General features: G+C 32.7%; 1 pseudogene; it reads right to left on the bottom strand.

Annotated features, from left to right (window-relative positions):
• Positions 1–1,501: 1,501 nt before the first annotated feature.
• Positions 1,502–1,602, bottom strand: LOC132215987 (U6 spliceosomal RNA; annotated as a pseudogene).
• Positions 1,603–4,734: the final 3,132 nt, after the last annotated feature.

The raw sequence follows: 4,734 nt of genomic DNA, 5'->3' as shown, positions 1-4,734 counted from the left end.
CTGCCCCTGGTGGTCAGTGCATGTCATAGCGACTGGTCGACCAGTCAACTGTCTGTCCCCTGGTGGTCAGTGCACGTCATAGTGAGCAGTTGAGTGGCCTTAGCATATCATTAGCATATTATGCTTTGATTGGTTGAATGGCTGAGTGGTCAACTGGACACTTAGTATATTAGGCTTTTATTTTATAGGATACACAAAATAATAAATATAAGGTACATATATGTATGTATGTATGCATACATATACAAGTTAATGATTAATACCTACTACTCAAATGAATATTCATATTGCCTTTGGAGCATCTTCCCAATTGTGCAGCAATAATTCATTCATTTTTTGCTCCTGTATATGTATAAATATGCCACTATTTTTTTTCTGTTCAACATCTGGGTTGTTTCCTGTTGTTTTTTTTTTCCTGTTGTGAATTATGTGTCTAAGAGCTTTCTTGTGTATGTCTCCTGGTGCCCACATGCAGGAGCTATGACATTGCTGAATCCTAGAGTTTAGTGGAGACTGCTAGTTGTCCATTCAAATCCATTCTCCCCATCTTCACATATGGTGTCCAGCTGGACATCTTCCTGGACTCCCTTTTAGTTGGATGGGGCTATGTGACTATGTTTTCACCAAAGGGATCTAAGCAGCTTTCCATTCTGCTGCTTTGGGATCAGAGCCTTAAAGCAATCCATGCTGTCTTTTCTCTTTCCACAAGCTAAAACCCAAATGTGGTGGCAGACCAACTTCCACTTTCCAGAAAATGACTACAGTCCTAGATGATGGAAGAGCAATAACTTCAAAAGAACCCAGTGCCTGAATGACCATGAGGATCAAAGTTGTTCCATTGATCAGGATAATAAACTTTGAGACTGGTCATTTTTTGGTTTGTATTTTATTGTCAGTATCTTTATAAAGGCAGCCTATATTTACTCTAATTAATACAGAAGGAAGCATATGTTAAACTTCTCTGAATGATGCTATATACTCATATCCAAAATGTTTGACCCAACTGACACTACCACTAGCAATGGATGAAAACTCCTGTTGCTCCATGTCCTGCCAACCCTAGTTATTGTCTGATATTATTATTTTTGCCTTGATGGGTGAGAAGTATTATCTCATTTTTTTTCACTTGCAAATGAGGTTGTGAATCTTTTCAAATATTGTTAGGTCATTCATATTTCTTTTTACCTGAAATGTCTATTTGAATCTTTTGCCCTCTTTAATATTGGATTTTCCCCCCTATTGTGGTCAAATATATATAACGTAAAATGTGCATTTTTACCATTTTAAGTGTATAAATTAGTGGCTTTAATTACATTTACAATGTTGCCTATACCTTTCCAAAACTCTTTCATCACCCCAAACAGAAACTCTACCTCTTAAGCAATAACTCCCCATACTCCGTTCCTGAAGACCCTAGTAAGCTCTAATCTGTCTGCTGTCTTTATGGATTTGCCTACTCTAAATATTTCATATGAGTAGAATTGTATAATATTTGTATTTTTGAAATATGAAACATTTCATGAATTTGTGTGTCATCTTTGTGTAGGGGCCATGTTAATTTCTATATCATCCCAATATAACATATAAATTTTCTTTTAAACATTACTTTAGCTGCATGTCAAAGTTCTCAGAGGTCAAGTTTCAATTAGAAATACTTTAAAATTTCTCATTATTTCTTATTTAAAGGCTTTTAAAGTATATTTAAATTTTGTTATTGATTTATAATTGAATTGCTTTGAGGTCGGATAATGTGATTTGTATGATAAATTATTTGGTCTTTGTTGAGACTTACTTTTGCAATTGTTGTATATGTATTTGAGAAAAGGGTGCAATCATTAGTGATTGGAGAGAGCTTTCTATACATCTACTAAATTAAGTTGGGTAGCTATGTTGTTCTAATCTTGCATTTACTTACCGATTTTCATCTGCTTGATCTACTTGGTATAAGTAACCAAATGAGGTATGTTAAAATCTCTCTTTACAATGATATACTTGTCAATTTCTCCTTGAAATTCTGCATTTTTCTTTATGTAATTTGAAGTTATGACTTAGGTACATAGAAATTCAGAATTCATATGTCTTCTTAAACAATTATTCCTCTTAATATTGTGTAGTGCTTCTTTTATTACTGGCAATGCTTGCTTTTTTTATTTTGTTGTTATTGTTTATCTATACCAGATTTTTAAAATTATTTTTTTTTCTGCTATAGCTTTTCTTATCCATTTACTTTGCATATATGTGAAACTTTATGTTTTGAGTGTGTTTCTTCTATCAGTATATAATTGGAGTTTCTTCTTAACCAATCTGATGTTTGTCTTTTTAAGTGATGAATTTATTTCATTTCTATTTATTGTGATGGCTGATACATTTATTGTGATTGCTAGCATATTTGCATATATTTTCATCTTATTTTGTGCTGATGCTATGCTTTTCTTTATTTATTTTTCTCTTTTTCTACTTTCCATTGTATTAATTTTCTTTATTCCCCTTTTCCCCCCACTGCTTATCAGAAAGAGGCTAAACTTAACATTTTAAAACATTGTTGACTTGACAACATCTAAAAATATTTAATATCTCTGCCTGCCTCCAGAATGACAATAGGGTTTTTGAAAGCTTTTGTCTTTTTGACTCCTTTCTTTTTTTTAAAAAAAAAAAATATTTTTATTGATTTCAGAGAGGAAGGAAGAGGGAGAGAGAATGATGAGAGAGAATCATTGACTGGCTGCCTCCTGCACACCCCCCACTGGGGATCGAGCCCACAACCCAGGAATGTGTCCTTGACAGGAATCGAACCTGTGACCTTTCAGTTCGCAGGCCAACACTCTATCCACTGAGCCAAACCGGCTAGGGCTAACTCCCTTCTTAGATACTATTCTTATTCAGTATTTTAGTGTTATCTTTCTTTTATAAACCCCAAAGATCTACGCACAATGTTTAACAGTTCCTGTAATCATTATTGCTTCTTCATCCTACTTTGCTCTTCTGGGTTTAATGCCTTTATTCCTATTTCCTTAGTATATCTCAGAGATAGTACCTTTGTGGTAAACTCCCTCAGTTTTGCTTGCAAGTGTCTTTATTTTGCTCTCAGTCTTGAGTAAAAATTTAGCTGGATATAGGATTTTAGGTTATATAAAATTTTAAGTTGATGGTTATTTTTTTTCGCACTTATTATTTTGCTGCTGAGAAGACTAGTCATCATTTCTTACAAGTAACTTGTCATTTCTCTCAGATTGCTTTTTAAATTCTTTCTTATATTTAGTGTCCTGAAGTTTCATGAAAATTTTTGTTTATTATGTTCAGGGCTTCCTCAGTCTGTGCTTCCTGAATTTGAATAATTCATTCTTTCATCAGTTCTGTAAATTTACCTGCTATTTTCTCTTAATGTCCCTCCCCCAATTCCTTCTATAATTTCCTCTTAAGTATTTTTAAAATACTTCTTTCAACCATATTTCTCAACCTCATTTACGGTTTTACATCTCTTAACTATAATGCAACACAGAAAAGTAAAATTTCTCAGATTTAACTTGAAGTTCCGTAAACCTCTCCAGTATATTTAATCTCTTAAATATATCCACTTATTTTTTTAAATTTCAATATCTATTTAAAATTTTTCCTATTCTGATGTTTGTCTTTTTAAGTGGTGTGTGGTTCTCAAATATATTGATTCTTTTTTGTTGTTTTATTATTTTAAATATTGTTATATAAAAGTCTTTCTCTTATCGTCTATATCCTGTTTGTTTTGTCTGCTGAATCTCTCTTATGGTAGATTTATTTATGTGTTCTGTGATGTTAAATTGTGAGTTCATATTTGGCAAGGCTTTATTTGTGGGAATCTTATGGAGGGTGTATCCTTCTTGCATGTCTTTCTACCTATTCATTTACACCTATTGTTTTTCAATTGAGTTCCTGGCTTGGGAGATCTGAGATCAAGTAGTAGAAATATGAACTCCAAACCTATGTAAATGAAGGGTTATGATAAGAATTCTGAGGGGAGATTATTTTCTTTCATACCCTGAGCCCAGGCAGAGAGGTAAGCTTTCTTGTTCTCCTCTAGGACAGTGGGTGAACTTTCTCTTGGTCCATTCTTTCAAGGAAGACATTGCAATTTTGAAGCCTCAGCTTATGCAGTGGTCTCATTTCCAACCTGCTGTCTTGCATTCATTCAAAGCCTTGTTTCTAATTGATGTATATTAAAATTCAAATCATTAGACTTCCCAGAGCTGGGACTAATTCCCACCCATGCTGCAGTGTAAGCTCCCACATTTACCATTCAGTATTTTAGTACTTCTGTGTTTCCAAGCTCTTGGAGATACTTCTTATGGGCTCTGCAATATATTGAAAAGAAGCTATTTTACGTATTATTGAGTTCTTCTAAATGTATTTCACAAGAATGTTATGGGTTACCCTATAATATTGCCACAAGTAAATGTTATTTTTTTTTTTACTATTTAATTATTTTCCCCCTTGTAATGTAAAATATGGAATGACATTATTTTTGTTTAGCTACAGACATTTTAATCAAGGTTAAATTCATTTATATTTGTTATTGAAAGTAATTTTTGTCATTTCTTATAAATTCTTATTTTTTAACAATAACTTCTTTTATTTAATTTTTTTCTGATTCTTTTTTTAAAATAAAACATAGGGGCTATGTATTTTTTAATCTTATCCAGTATTTTCAAAGGCATATATGCTTCTTTAGAGTATATTAAAATGGTTTTTAAGCCAACCTTA

This window comes from Myotis daubentonii, chromosome 14 (assembly GCF_963259705.1).
Source record: "Myotis daubentonii chromosome 14, mMyoDau2.1, whole genome shotgun sequence".
In the NCBI taxonomy this organism is placed as follows: Eukaryota; Metazoa; Chordata; class Mammalia; order Chiroptera; family Vespertilionidae; genus Myotis; species Myotis daubentonii.
This window is presented reverse-complemented; position numbering and strand designations above follow the sequence as displayed.